The sequence below is a fragment of the Lactuca virosa genome, chromosome 4, assembly GCF_052849685.1.
Source record: "Lactuca virosa cultivar CGN04683 chromosome 4, Lactuca_virosa_CGN04683_v6, whole genome shotgun sequence".
In the NCBI taxonomy this organism is placed as follows: Eukaryota; Viridiplantae; Streptophyta; class Magnoliopsida; order Asterales; family Asteraceae; genus Lactuca; species Lactuca virosa.
The window spans coordinates 232,607,188-232,624,468 of NC_136429.1; positions in this window are offsets into that span (position 1 = coordinate 232,607,188).

The following is a 17,281-nucleotide window of genomic DNA, read 5'->3' on the forward strand; positions in this document are numbered from 1 at the left end:
TTCGGGCTCTGGCTGATTCTTCATACTGCTCCGTCTCGTTATCTCATAAAAAATCTTACTCATTTTTAGAAAAATCATTTCTTTTTGGAAATTTTTTCTCAAATCCTCAGTTTGAGTCCATACATACCCAAGAGTACATCCGAATCCCTCAAACTAAGGCTCTGATACCAACTTGTAACTCTGTAAATTTTCAAACAATTTTATCATTTTTAAATCACATAAAAACTCAATGTCACATGTTCTCAAAACCACAATGTATCAATGTCAAAACACGAGTCAACAAAACAACTAATAATATCCCAGAATCCACAACATAATCTGCAACAACTGTGTACAATCAAGCCGGCGCCTTCCCGCGATCCTGAAAAGTACCTAAAACATATATCACATAACACTGTAAGCACAAAGCTTAGTGATTTCCCCAAAATACCACAAACACAGATAATAAGCCTCTCATGGCTATAGGTCGGCATGGACCCTCCGGTCATGTGTGTCGGTGAGGACCCTCCGGTCTCATGGCTCAGTGTGGACCCTCCGGTCATGTGTCTCAGTGAAGACCCTCCAGTCTCACAGCTCCGGTCGGACACTCTAGTCCTGTATCACAGTGAAGACCCTCCGGTCTCACAACTCGGTTTAGACCCTTCGGTCCTATCTCAGTAATGCACATAATAATATAGCATATATCACAAAGACAAGATGCATAATATCACATAAATCAATATAAGCACATAGGACCCTCCAGTCGATAACTCAAATAAGACCCTCTGGTCACACAACATTACCACTTAGGTAAGTATAGTGAAAAGACTCACCTCGTTGTAAGCAAGTAGATCTAGTACCCCACAAACAGTCTTGATTCTGCCTACATAACATAATTATCTCTAATAAGCAATTTGTAATAACCACTCGAGATGCTAAGCTAACTCCTCTACTAGATCTCAAAAGGGTGAAAAGACCATTTTACCCCTCCATGGTCTCCAAATTCCACAATTGACCAAACCCTAAAAGTCAACGAAAGTCAACACTTGAGTCAACAGTCCATGTTGACCGAACTCGGCGAGTGCACCTATGTAACTCGTCGAGCTCCCCCTGTCCTCAGAAAATCGGTAAAACTCCAACTCAACTCGTCGAGTTGTCTCACTAACTCGCCGAGTTGCAGCGCGTTTAGACTATCGGGGAAACCATTGCTGACTCGTCGAGTTGGCTCATGCACTCGTCGAGTCCATCTAGACCAATTCTCATTTCGACGATTCTAAGCAGAAATAATGTCCCAAACTCTAGATCTAGCCTCCCAAGGCTGAAATACCATGTAAAGCTGCAAGCTTTACGTCCATGCATGATATCTAGGGCTCAAAATGCCATAATAAGCTCTATATGTGGTCTAATGCACAAAAGCTTGCCTCTAGCTTGATAAATCTTGGATCTTTGGACTCAAGGCACCTCCTTCAGTCCAGATCTGATGTCTCAACTTCATGTCATGCTCAAATGACTCAATACCCAAAAGTTGGATGGGAGAAAGCCCCAAAACTCCATAGAAAGATATCTAGCAAAAGAAATGATCAAGGTGGTAGCTTTTTACCTCCAAACAGAAGCTAACACTGGATCCAAAAGTCCCTCCTCGTTCCAAGCCTTGATGCTCTCCAACCTCCTTTCAAAAGTGCACTAGAACACACAAGATTAGCCTCTCTTTCTCTCACACAAGGTTATAGCTCGATTAGGGTTTCTCACAGAGTGTTAGGGTGATAAGGGAGGCGGAAATGAAGGCTTAAGGTCCTTTAAATAGGACACAAACCCTGAAAATTAGGGTTTTCTCACCTAGCTCCTACACGTTGAGTTGGGGTCCTCTAACTCGTCGAGTAGACTCTAAAAATCATGCGACATCTCCATCTCTACTCGGCGAGTTGGGGCCACCAACTCGTCGAGTTGCCCTAACAAAATGAATATAAAATAATTAATATTATACCTATGAATCGGGATGTTACACCTTCCAAGAAGATGAATTACTCTATGCTTATCTTATGAATTCTTTCATGATCCAATAGATCTTAAAACATTCCCTCTAGTCCACTGACAAAGATTCGTTTCCCTAAAACTAACAATTGCGCCCTATATACACATTCAAAGGAAATATGTGATACATTCATTGATATTGGGCATTTTGAAAATATGGTATTAACAAAAATGGTGGAAAATTTAGGGCTAAAAGCATATCACCTGAACCATATAGTTAACATGGTTAAAAATCATAATAGTATCGTCTAATAAACATTGTTTTGTTTTATTCTCGATTAGTAAGAAAAAAAGTGGTTTAAAAACTTTTAATGGATGGTCCTTTTGGCTAACTCCATTAGTGTTTTTCTGTTAAATCCTAACATTTGAGGGTTAAAGAGTCTTTTCCATTCTTGAAGTCATCTGATTTTATTAATAATTATTTAAAAAAACTAAAAAAATAACCCTACTACCCCCACCCCCACCATCTAGAACCTCCTCCTCTTTACTCTAATCAACAACCACTACTGGACTTTCGTCGTCATCCGTCATCAGACTGTCGCCACGCTCTGTCACCGGACTTTTGCCACTATCCACCACCGGATGTTAGCTATTTTAATGTGTCTTTATGATATTATGCGTTTATGAAATATGTATTCCATGTATCACACTTTACAATACCAAGATTACTCTATAGAACAACTAACATTTGATGATTAAATACTACAAATATAGCAATATCCAACATAAAATGACAACCAAGTATAGCAACATACTACAAATTGTTTTTTGATTAAATACTTCAAGAAAAGAGTACATAATCTAGTCAAACAAAAAACTGGAAATATTCTCCCAAACTTACATTAAAGGAAACTACATAAAAACAACAAAACACTAACAAAAGACACACATACAAAAAGACATCAACTTTCTTTGCATCATGGATGAGTTATGTTCTTGTACGTGGTGAGCTTTTTTACCATGTGCTTGTACGCAATGATGGTCTTTCCCATGGTCTCTTGCATGTTGGAGTTGTAGTTCAAAATGTTGTCATCAACTTTCTTTGCATCATGGATGACTTATGTCGAGATGACGTAGTTCATGTAGTGTGGAGTGGTGGATATGTTTAGCGAGATTTCCTCCTTTGTGTCGTAGTTTAACGAGCCAAAAATTAAGGGTAAAAATAATATTTTTAATATAGCCAAAACATTGATACCATTTATTCCAAACATTCCAAAACATCACTAAGTAAAACATTTATCAGAGTTCATCCCAAAATCATTCATTGCGGAAAACATAGGTGTGTGTACTACGATCAAGTCGGGCCCTTCCTTTGAAAACCGATGGTACCTGAAACAGTAAACAAAACTGTAAGCATAAAGCTTAGGGATTCCCCCAGAGCATACCCCACACACAATCCACATAACACATATCATATTAGCTATAAAAGCTACATATATCACATAAGCCATGCATACAACATATAAGGAAACCATGGAAACTCTCCAGGGTCTTACAGCTAGTGCCACTGGAACCCCCACGTGGTCTTAACTGCCTGCCATAGGAACCCCCACATGGTCTTCCTGCCATGGGAATCCCCACATGGTATTCACTACTAAGCAAACATCATACAAACTACACATACAAATATACTAGGATGCAATGGAAACCCTCCAAGGTCTTATACCAAATGCCACGGGAACCCCCACGTGGTCTCAGACTACTGCCACGGGAACCCACCGGGGTCTTCCATGCAAATGTCATACTAACATAACGCATAATCAATCAACAATCCACATGTCATAAAATGGTTCGGCCTTGGTGCCTTAGACCCATTGGTATGGTGAGAAGACTTACCTCGACAACAAAAGCTTCCCGAATGACATCCTTAGCTACTGCCCTGCCGAATTCCCGAGCTACCAATACCAATCAGTACACCCAATTAGCAAATTGGGTTCCATACGATAATCCCTAATCCATACATGGGGTAAAATGACCATTCTACCCTTGGCCCAGTATGATCCAAGGCTGAGGCCCAAGCCCGAACAAAATCCCAACACTATAATGTCCATACATCCATTAATGGACCTAATCCGGAAAGGCCCAATACCAAAAAGGCCTAAAATACTGAATGGTCAACCCTAGTCAACTCCTGGTCAAGTCAAAGTCAACGGTCAATGTCAACAGTCTATGTTGACCCAACTCGTTGAGTGCATCTAGCAACTCGTCGAGTCACTTGCGTAACTCGTCAACTCACCGAGTTAGCTATGTAGCTCGTCGAGTTCCTTAATGTCCAGAAGATCGCAAGTTCATGCAGGCCAAAACTCTAATCCTTCACTACGCTCATCAATAATCTCGAAAACGGGTAAACCCTACACGACTCGTCGAGTCTACTAAGGGACTCGACGAGTTCCTTTAGTCCTTTTTGTGTCTAGTTCTTTCCAGTGGGATCCAAGGTCCCAAACTTCAGATCCAACCCCCTAGGGTTGAGATACCACGTAAAGTTACTAACTTTACATCCATGTAAGGAATTAAAGGCTAAAAAACACTTAATCAAAGCTTGTAAAAGGACTTAGAGCATGAAAGAGGGCCAAGATTTGATAAAGTTGGCAACTTTAAGTCCCCAAAGGCCCTGAGATGACTAGATCTAAAGCCATATCTTCATATCATGCTCAAAACCAATAATGGTACCAAACTAGGCTAATAATGGCCGTAAACTTTCATAGAAAGAGATCTAAGCAATGGAAGGTCAAGGTTTCGAGTTTATACCTTAAAATTAGGGATGAGCATCGGTACCGGGTACCCGCTTTTGGAACCGGAACCGCCTCGGAACTGCCGGTTTTGGAACGGGAATCGCCTTAAGCGGTTCCGGTTCCGGTTCCTAAAGTTATGGAACCGCCTTAAGCGGTTCCGGTTCCAGTTCTTGTTTTTTCGGAACCGCTACCCGTTGGGTACCCGCCGGAACCGGTTTATATATATATATGTATATATATATATATATATATATATATATATATATATATATATATATATATATATATATATTATTTCATATACATATGTGTGTTACTTAGACCGGTTTAGAATATATTGGTCCGATTTTGTCCGTCTTTGGTCCAAATTAACTTGATTTGGATCGAACTACATTGCGGTTTTATCGACAAAAGTTAACAAAATTAATGTAACCGGGTTACCCGCTCCCGGAACCGGAACCGCCGGTTCCGGGACTGGTTCCAAACATTTAAGAACTGCCTAGAGCGGTTCCGGTTCTGGTTCTAACTTTCTAGGAACCGCCGGTTCCGGTTCCGGTTCCGGTTCTCGCCAAATGAGGCGGGTACCCGTCTATGCTCATCCCTACTTAAAATGGTTACCACACTGGAGGAAATCTCGGATCTACTGCGTTCCACTCAATCCAACCTCTTCAAGCATCAAGTTCCTTCCAAAAGAGCACCAAAAATCACTCTCTAAGCTCACATACACACAAAATGGGTGATGAGACACGATTTAGGGTTTCTCTGGACAAAGGGGGTGGTAAGGGAGGCTACAAGTGAGGCTTAAGGGCTTTAAATAGGGTACAAACCCTAAAAATTAGGGTTTTCCTTTCCAGCTCCTACTCATCGAGTTGGTGGCTTCCAACTCGTCGAGTAGATCCTTCATCCCGCGTCCAATATGATCTTCTACTCGACGAGTTGGAGCTCCCCAACTTGTCGAGTCCCAGCCCAAAACCCTAAAAATATTGAAAGCTGACCAATACCTAAACCAAGTGTTACAAATCTCCCCTACTTAAACTAGACTTCGTCCTTGAAGTCTGCTGATGCAAAAGTCTAGATAATGCTTCCTCCGTAATCTTTCACGATGCACCCCTTGCCCTATCAAGGCCAAATCCTGACTGACTCACTATACCTGGTCTTCAACCCTGCTTCCTGTATCGGGTGTCACTCCTTTGGAATGAAGCCTTGAGGGCACTTCAACCGTGATGAAGCTCGAGTTACCAACTCTTACCAATAGACGACAACCCGTTCTGAACCCATCGAATACCAACACCCGACATCCTGAGGGACACAGCCGTCACCCCGATCATTCCATGACCATTCAATAAGGTAACATAACTCAACCACACCAGGCTCTCTCCGATCCTGATTATCTCGGCGTTACCAACTGACTGGATTCACTTACCATAACCAGGTGCCGAACGCCTATATTCGGAATACCGGATTCTTGTCCGGTTGCTGAGCCGACTAGCAACCTCACACTCGCCCACGCAACCTCTGAAAGAGACCTCGTCTAGTAATAACTGTCCTAGCCATATCGTCAATCATGGCTCCATCAATCTTTCTGACACATCGAATCATCGTACCCTAGCAACCTGTCGCCACTGAATCCAATACAAAAGTGCGTGCTACCTGAGTAACGTAGTCTTACATCATTCCCGGTATCCTCCAATCTGCCGTTTCTTGATTCCAACATGTCGTGGCTCTATTACATATAGAACCAGCCCGAAATACATCACGATGACTTAAGCTACCATCCAACCAAACCCATTCATTACCCTGGAATCCTGCATTTGATGTCCTAGGCATATAGATGCTTCCAAATCTCATCTCACTGAAGCAAAATCCTGTAGTGCACACTCGCGAGCTCCAATTCGGGATCTTTCCCAAAACGAATCGATACTCCGCTCCTACCTCGAGATCCACGAATCTGCATTTCCATAATGCGTCATAACTTCCGACATCCTTTACATGAACGATTAATAAATACCCTTAGCCGATCCCCGAGACTACCAGTTTAACACCCAGTCCAACCACCAGGTTCCCAAGAGATCAAATATCAGGACTACCCAGAGGTAGCCCTATTGTGACACGCACTACTCATCCACATGATCCTGCAACTCAAGATCCAACCCTTGGCTCAACAGTCTCTACCGGTTCCATCCTAAATTCTCATAACCACCCGAGCTCGCCCACGGGTAACTGATCGAACAATCCTTCTGGTCCTGATTCTAATTAGGCTGTGGCCTACCCACAACCTTGCGAACTGGCCTACCCTGGTCTAAATCCTCTGAAGAATCCATAAATTCTATGGCTAACCCGTAGTCTTACAACACTTCCCACCCTATCGGACTTTTAGTGAATGCTATGGCTCCCCCGCAGTCTTACAACACTTCCCATACTTTCCGACTGCTAGTGAATGCTACGGCTCCCCCGCAACCTTACATCACTTTTCCTACTATCCGGCTGCTAGTGAATGCTATGGCTCCCCCACAGTCTTACAACACTCTCCTTGCGATCCGATTTCTAGTGAATGCTACGACTCCCTCGTAGTCCTACAACACTTTCACCCTAACTGTCCATTAGTGAATGCTACGTCTCCCCCGTAGTCTTACAACACTTTCACCCTAACACAACCGTAGCCCAATGCCTTACCCCTAATCTATCCATTCGAAATGTACACGGAGTCCAGGACGCACTCGACCAATCACCCAAACTAAAATCCATTCATGACTGGAACCCCACCTAGTTTCCTCCCTCAAAGCCTGATATCTGACGTCCAGAAGACGCGAACCAATGTTAGGGAGTTTCCCGAAGTCCCATTCTGCAGAATCCTATATCCAGACAGCCACTAGGGCCGCCTTCCTTTCTCCGATGGGGATGTGAAACGTATCCTAGTTTCACCCTCGCTTCTGTTCTGGCTACCTGGATGGTCCTCCCCCACTTAGACCCAACTAAGTCCGCTCGGCACATGAAAATCTAAGGATTTCCAATCCTTCTTACGTTCCAATGATCAATATGTTGGCGACCGGTGCTTACCAATGCTAGTGCACTCAAATAACCCTTCCCAAAACAACAAAATTCCTAAAAAATCGGCTAACACTTCTTGAATCCTAACAACATCAATGATTCCAAATGCTTAAACTGATATCACATTCAGATCTCGAAGTCCAAATGACGGGTGGTCTAACCAAAACCTCTGCAACAACTCTCTCTTCCCTCGGCAATCCCGATTGCTCTTTCCAAGCACAAATACTAAGGCTACTAAAACCCAATCATAATTCCCTCGTACGAGCCCTTGAACTAACCCCGACTACACCCCAGATGACATCCGAACACTGGGAATCCGCTACTTATAAGGGTACGGCCTCTTAATACTCCACCAAAGATTCACGGTATGCAGATGGCATATAACCCTTCTTGAATATAATAAACTTGACCACAAACAGAGATAACAACCTCACGATGCGCTTACATGACGTTGATGCAAGATAACCTACACAAATCCAGGTAAAGCTGGAAGGAAAGCAAAAGGGTACGTACCCCGCACCCTCGCATTTTGAAGTTACAATCTCCCCTGTCTAGTACTACGAAGTGTGGCCCCTCTCTGTTGGGGCTCCTGCCTTGCCCTCTCATCCGTCGGGTGTTCCTCAAAATAACTGGAGCAGGTGCACTCACTACTCCTCTCTGATCATTGGACCGTCGACTTCCTTGTCGCCCACCTGATCACAATGAAAATATAATGGGATTGCCCCCTGTGGGTAATCCCTGCTGATGTGACCCACCCTGCTACACCTATATCAATCCAGACCCCTGAACAGATTCCGACAAGGACTCGGAACAATAACAGTACGCGCGGGATCCGCTCCACGAGATACATCCGCTGGAAGATTTCTTAAAGATTCCTCGACATGCTGAATGGCATGTGACAACCCTTGTTAACTCGGACAATAGCAGAGAACCGACCCGAGATCTAACTTATCACAATTCCAAAGGGATGCACATTCCCGATATTCACCTGAAGTGGCAGAAGGTAGCATATCCACAAACATCTGAAGGAATCCTGACCATCTCCTCCTATGTTACCTCGACCATCCTGAGGACATGGTGTAACACTTCCTTCCGATCCCAATGAAAATCCAAACCCCTGAAACGAAACTTCATCGCATAGTTTCCGCAAGCGTTGCACTGGATCCGACCCTGCTGGTCTCTCAAAAGTTGATCCGAACTCTTGGGTCTCCGCCTGAGGTCCTCCACTAAATTCACCTGACCTGAACCTCTCTCATCGAGGTACTCCTAATCAATCTTCCGCCCTCGACTCTAGGTTCCATATCATTCAGGGTCTCGCACCCTGAAACACTCACCATCTCAATCGTCAATGGCCGAACTGCAAAAGCTGGAGCAACCTCCGCTCTGAACCGACTACAACTACTTCAAAGACATAGTCTCCAATCCCAAAGCACAATAAATCGCACAATCAATCCTTGCCGCCTGATACAAGAGATCCAAGGAGAACTCAAAATCCTGGCAGTCCTTCCGCTAACTGGCTCACCACCGGAGCTGGGATCAAACCCTGGTCCTTCCCTTGTGTGCTCATCCGTATTCTGCACAATAACTATCCCCATGGTCCAATGATAACCACAATTCTCCTTCCCATAGGTTTCTTAGATTCTCCAAGATTCTCACCGATTCAAGTATGGATCCTGTGCTTTCAGTAGTGTGGGCCGAATACTACCTTCCACACCTATCCATACTTTCCTCAGCAATCCTCCTGAATCCTCCAAGTCACCTACTCCACTGATGCACCACATATCCGCTAAAAAGCAGCACAATACCCACCGAAGCAATTCCTAGGCTCCCCTAGGTTCCCAACTTCACCGAACCGCCCCACTAAACTCATTGGAGCATATCCTAGGCTTTCATAGGTTTCCAACCTCGGCCTGCCATCAGTTGCTAAAAAAACTCCTCATGATGCCAGCCATCTACCTCCTGAATATCATCATATTCACTTAGTAGCTGACCACCATCACTCAAGAGTTCCACAAAGCACAAAGCAAGCAGCATTCCTGCAGTAGCACTCCGATCCAAAAGACTATCATAGAACATTCGGCCCACATATCGCAACTCATGTTATCCCCATCCATCCATCCTCACTGTCGGCTGCCTTGTGCATGCAAATTATACACAGAACAAGATCTAATAGTCTGTCGAATAATAGACTCTACCCTAGGACCACAACCAGACGAGGAACAGGAAATAAGGCCAAATTAATTATTCTAAGGCTATTAGATCCTAACCGTACACAATTTTAAAAGCATACACTTAGCAGTTACTAATACCAATAATCATTCTCATTCTAGCATGGCATACATTATCTCCAAGGCTACAAGCATCCAATATTAGGCTAATCTATCCCTGACTACTCAGCGCTAGCATGCAAGCCTACCAGCTCATACAACATATAATAGCATCTCTCCTAGCCCTAACTAGCATGCGTCCTTAGATTCATAAACCAAGTCATAACAGATAACATATATGGGTATTATGCGGAAACTTACTTGAGCTCGGCTGATTGCATGCACCACACCCTTTCTTGTCTTACAAAACTTTTTCCTTGAATTTTTTTTTCTTTTTAAAAACATTACAGATCCTCAGTTTGAGTTCAAACACACCTGAAAGTATGTCTGAATCCCTCAAACCAAGGCTCTGATACCAACTTGGAACAACCCAAAAATCAAGGGTAAAAATTTCATTTTTAATATAGCCAAAACATTGATACCATTTATTCCAAGCATTCAAAAACATCACTAAGTAAAACATTTATCAGAGTTCTTCCCAAAATCATTAATTGCGGAAAACATAGGTGTATGCACTGCGATCAAGCCGTGCCCTTCCTTTCAAAACCGATGGAACCTGAAACAATAAACAAAACTGTAAGCACAAAGCTTAGTGAGTCCCCCAGAGCATACCCCACACACAACCCACAAAACACATATCATATTAGCTATAAAAGCTACATATATCACATAATCCATGCATACACCATATAAGGAAGCCATCGAAACCCTCCAGGGTCTTACACCTAGTGCCACTGGAACCCCCACGTGGTCTTAACTGCCTGCCATGGGAACCCCCATATGGTCTTCCTTATATGGGAACCCCCACATGGTCTTCACTACTAAGTAAACATGATACAAACTACACATACAAATATACTAGGATGCAATGGAAACCCTCCAAGGTCTTATACCAAATGCCACGGGAACCCCCACGTGGTCTCAGACTACTGCCACAGGAACCCCCCCGAGGTCTTCTATGCAAATGTCATACTAACATAACACATAGTCAATCAACAATCCACATGTCATAAAATGGGTCGTCCTTGGTGCCTTAGACCCATTGGTATGGTAAGAAGACTCACCTCGACAACAGAAGCTTCCCGAATGACATCCTTAACTGCTGCCCTGCCGACTACCCGAGCTATCAATACCAATCAGTACACCTAATTAGCAGATTGGGTTCCATACTATAATCCCTAATCCATACATGGGGTAAAATGACCATTCTACCCTTGGCCCAGTATGATCCAAGGCTGAGGCCCAAGCCCAAACAAAAGCCCAACACTATAATGTCCATAAATCCATCAATGGACCTAATCCGGAAAGGCCCAATACCAAAAAGGCCTAAAATACTGAATGGTCAACCGTAGTCAACTCCTGGTCAAGTCAAATCAACGGTCAAGGTCAACAGTCCATGTTGACCCAACTCGTCGAGTGCATCTAGGAACTCGTTGAGTCACCTGCGTAACTCATCAACTCGCCGAGTTACCTATGTAACTCGTCGAGTTCCTTAATGTCCAGAAGATCGCAACTTCATGCAGGCCAAAACTCTAATCCTTCACTACGCTCATCCATAATCTCGAAAACGGGTAAACCCTACCCGACTCGTCGAGTCTACTAAGGGACTCGACGAGTTCCTTCAGTCGTTTTTGTGTCCAGTCCTTTCTAGTGGGATCCAAGGTCCCAAACTTCATATCCAACCTCCTAGGGTTGAGATACCACATAAAGTTGCTAACTTTACATCCATGTAAGGCATTAAAGGCTAAAAAACACTTAATCAAAGCTTGTCAAAGGACTTAAAGCATGAAGGAGGGCCAAGACTTGATAAAGTTGGCAACTTTAAGTCCCCAAACGCCCTGAAATGACCAGATCTAAAGCCATATCTTCATATCATGCTCAAAACCAGGAATGGTACCAAACTAGGCTAATAATGGCCATAAACTTTCATAGAAAGAGATCTAAGCAATGGAAAGTCAAGGTTTTGACTTTATACTTTAAAATGGTTGCCACACTGGAGTAAATCTCGGATCTACTGCCTTCCACTCAATCCAACCTCTTCAAGCTTCAAGTTCCTTCCAAAAGAGCACCAAAAATCACTCTCTAAGCTCACATACACACAAAATAGGTGATGAGACACGATTTAGGGTTTCTCTGGACAAAGGGGGTGGTAAGGGAGGCTACAAGTGAGACTTAAGGGCTTTAAATAGGGTACAAACCCTGAAATTAGGGTTTTCCTTTCCATCTCCTACTCGTCGAGTTGGTGCCTTCCAACTCGTCGAGTAGATCCATCATCTCGCGTCCAATATGATCTTCTACTCGATGAGTATGATCAATACCTAAACCAAGCGTTACACCTAGTGTTGGATGATTTTGTGTTGCAGTGATGTCATGGCTTTCTGCATCAATTAGAGTTGGCGAGGTGTCATTTGGAGTTGGCGAATCAGGGTGTTGAGCATCGTCTCCATATCTTCAGATTTTATCTTGTTGTATAGTGTGGGTGGGAGGGGAATGATCCATATTTTAATTAATTAATTAAGTATATTATGATGATAATTAAGAAGGTCTATAACTAATATGATATATTTTATATCTAACTAGAGGAAGGACAATTGTGCCGTTGGCGCTGGTTTAGACTAGATTTGTTATGATAGGGTTGATATCAGTAATGAAGGGGAGGTAAAAAAAGTTGTGATAAGTTATCATGGAATCCGATAGACAATTCTGTTATGCTAGGTTTTTTATAATAATAGCAATATACTTCATTTTTTACATATTATAGTAACGTAGTCACATTTTTTGGTACAACTTTCCATAATAAATAAATCAGAACAATCCATTTTCTTATGCTATATTTGACAGCAACGATCTGCAATATAACCACAAAAAGGAAACAAAATGAAGTCGATGATCATGTTACATGTTATTAGGATGGGGGAAAAATGGGTAGAACTATAAATGAGTATTGATTACATATTGTGTTGCTGTTGTGATGGAACGTAACTAATCTCCAAGGAAAACGCTATGATAAGCCTTCTTGCAAATGCTATTCACATGAATAGTCTATTTTGCCCCCACTTGTTGTTGGATATTTAGACCTTGCCATGGAAGGCTAGATCTCGAGGGAAAGAAAATGAACCTCTAGCAGGTGTATCAAGTTTTGGTGCAATTGGAGGTTGATGTGAAGAAATCCATGATTTCAAAGATGTGATTGAACCCAATTTTCATAAATTAGTTGCAGGAAATAGATATGTGAACGTATAATCTATAACATATTTAATGAATTATTAATTTAAAACTTTCTATACTTACTTCAAAAATGGAGCAACCATGTAAATCTTAAGACCTGTTACACTTCGTGACATTACATCCCGAGTTGCTGGTTGAAGTTCATTAAGCCTCTACCATGCAATTTCCTGCAATAAATACAAAACTTTATTCTAAATCCGTTAATTTTTCCAATCTTTTGAACAATAAAGGGGTTTTTTATAACATATGAACTTGTTACATGTACAAGTACAAGTAACCTTTTAACATTTTGAGCAAAATATTATTGTAAATCCCTTTAACAAAGAAGGGTAAGTCGAAGTTCATATACTATAAAAAAAACCTTGTTACCTACAAAAAAAGGTTGAAAAAGGGTTTTTTTTCCAATCTTTTGTACACAGTATAAAGAAACCATCGTTACCTTCAGTAAAAAATGCATAATTATGCCAATTTCTCATCACTCAAATGAATTTGCAAGTATTATTAAGTAAATGTTTTATATGGAAGTTTGTATTACTTTATTTTATTCAGATTCTACTTTGAAGAAAGTACTAGTTGTAGCCATTTCATTTGCTAGATCTCATCTTCTTTATTGTAGCTTCCTATTAGAAATATAAATGAGAAAAATGATAAATTAATGTGTTAAAATAAGTGTAACATCCCATTTTACGAAGAAGGTGGGCTAAGACTTAAGGAATCAAATAAGGATTTTTGGAGCAGACCCTAAGCCACGACGTAGGGCTTAGAAGCCCACGACATGACGTGATATTTATCAAACGCATGTTTTCGAAGATCACCATGGCGTGGCAATGGATGGCCACGGTCCACGGCGTGGCGCCTGTTCAGGTGCAAGCCCACGTATTTTTAGGGTTTCATCCATATTTACGCATCTTAACCCCCATTTTAGGTCATCTTCTTCAGCCTCCATTCCTTCACCTCGAAACCCTAGTCTCTCTTCCATGGAAATGAGCTTGGTGGCTATATCTTGAGGTTGTTTGCTTCCTTTGGTGAAACTTGAAGAAGAAGGTGGTTCATTTTGATGCAAGGAAGCAAGGAGCAAGATTGGATCCAAAGTATATCACAAATGCTTTGCTAAGATGAAGTTATATGATTTAGAAGATTCCCCTTCCTCCAGAAATCAAGAACCCAACAGCAGCCATAAATGATACAATTGTGTAATGATTAAACAATTCTTATTCATTAAGTAAACAATTATATTTTACTTATAATATACAAAAAATATTAAGCCCAAGTGAGACTAAATTGAATCGAAGTTTATAAAATTAAGCCCTATTTTTTGCATCAAGTCTTGTATGAAGTAATGATGTTTAAATTTTTATAAAATGATAGGGAAATGGATGAAACAAAATAAATAAGGACAATCTTGTAACATAATAGTCTTTTTACGTGTTAAAAAGCATTGCATTTCACTATTACGATTCTCGAAATAAACATTCAATGCTATAATTGGTTAGATTTTTCAAAGTACATTACCTTACTAAAAAACTACATTTCTATATCTGAAACAAACAATAAAAAGGGTAGTCTAGTATTGAAGGTTATGTGTTCAGAATCGAGGGAAAAATGGTAAGTTGGATGTGTAGACTTCATGAGAGTGTTTTATTTCATCAACAGAAGCACGTGTAGTAGGTTACTTGTTCACATTTCAATACAAGATTATCAATGCAGTAAAACACGATTAAAACTAAGAGCTTATGTTTGTTTATTTCCCCAAAAAAAAATTCCATACATGCTAGCCAATCGTCGTAGGTTTACTTAATCCATCTCTAGATTCTACCAATTAGCTTGAACAATTTGATTTAAATTCCTACATGAATCTTGAATTTAGGATTATTTTGTGAAAGAAATAATGGTGATGCATTTATTTTCAATCATACATAAAAGAGATTACCATACTAATACCTGAACGTTCAGAATTTTTTATCATATAAACAAAACACTGTTCTCTTAGAATCATAAATACAAACACTTGCCATGCCCTCATGTTTCAATGACGCATAAAACTGAACAGAAAAATGTTGTCCACCTGAATGAATGATAAACATCAAATATGAGTAAAATTTTGTAAACACAAGTGGAAATATGAGTTGAACCGGGAAACTTAGATGCATGTGTACCATGTCGTTAACACATATGTCATCTTCAACGAACGTAGGGCTTCTTGAGACTGCGAATAACACCATAGATAACACCAACCTTTGTATTTGATCGATCGTTGGAGTATCAATCGACATTTCCTAATTAAAAAACAGTTATTAGTTTGGAGGATAAGGAAAATGCGATTCAATAGGTAAGTAAAAATTTTCCAAATATCACGAATAAGTTGCAATTTTTTCAAAACCTTTAACGTAATTCACCAAAAACCCTGCCTAGATCCCGAGTTTAACAAAAGAAAAGAAAAAGAAGAAAAAAGAAATTCAGGAAAGAAAAGACCGTAAATTCACCAAAAACCCTTCCTAGTTCCCGAGTTTAACAAAATAAAAGAAAAAAAGAGAAAAGAAAGTCAGGAGAGAAAAGAAGAGAAAGGAAAGGAAAACAAAATTTTATTTTGTGTTCCCGAGTTGGTTAGAAGTGGAAGGAAAATTAAACATTTTCTTCTTTCTTTCAAAATCCTCCTAAATCGGAATGAAAGTTATGAGGGAAAGTGATCCTTCCATTTCCCCTCACTTCCTTCCAGTTCCTTCCTTTAATGAAACTCGGGAACACCAATTTATTTTATTTTCTTCTCATTTCAACCCATTTCCTTTCTTTTCTCTCGTTAAGTTGAATTCGGGAACGAGGAAACGAAAATTTTTATGGAAAAAAGAAAACTAACAAATGAAATAACATTTCAGTTGTAGATATCCAATCGCATCGACAATTACTAAACACAAAGAAAATTCATAATATCTTCCTAAACCCAAAAATATATGTCGTTTTCCAAAAGATGGTAAAAACAATAATTTGATCTCAAAAGTCAAAAGTTTAACATTGGGTTTTCCTCCGTCACCTTTCATTGTGTAAGTCATTCCTGTTCCAGTTTGATCATATGCATTAACTCAAAAACTCCCACGTCATCTCTTCACGATTTAAAGAATTCCACCGGTAGAGACTCCGGTTGCTCTTGCCGACGACCTAAAAGTGATTGAAATAGGGAGAAATCAAAACCAACTGAATAAAAAACACAAATACACCCATCAATATACTTATGATAGCATAGCGGTTCTCCGGATAGATTCCACACCGGCAGCGACGTGTTGAAAATGAATTCGGTCGAAAGAGAAATCGGAGGTAAACATTAATAGAATTGAAAGAGAAACCGGAGGCAAACATTACCTGAATCGAAAGAAAAACCAAAGGAAGCAACGAACTCGATGATGATAGAATCATATCCTCTCTGTATCTATCTCCATGGGTTAAGAAATCGGAGAAGGGATTGAGAGAATTGGGGAAGCTGTAGAGAAAGCTTCCGAAAAATAAAAACAAAAATTAAGTTTTCTTTGTTCAAGAGCTATTGAGGAGGTGTAACATGTGTCTGTATCTAATTGGAAGCGGTGGGAGATGGGAGAGGACTTGGAAGCGGTTGGAGGTGGGAGGGGACTTAAATTGCCTGGAGGAAGATCAAGGACCAAACTTGCCAAACTCTATAAAATAATATGCCCAAACTCTGAACAACGTAAACTATATTGTTCCTTAATCCTATATGAATTAATATATATATATATATATATATATATATATATATATATATATATATATATATATATATATATATATATATATATATATATGCAAAGTGAATATGCCCTTAAAGGTATATAAGCTTAGCTACCCGAACTCACAATACTACGTCGTTTTGTATTATATATGTATTATAATCATTCAAGGTTCTTAAAATTCAACTCTTAACTTGATTTA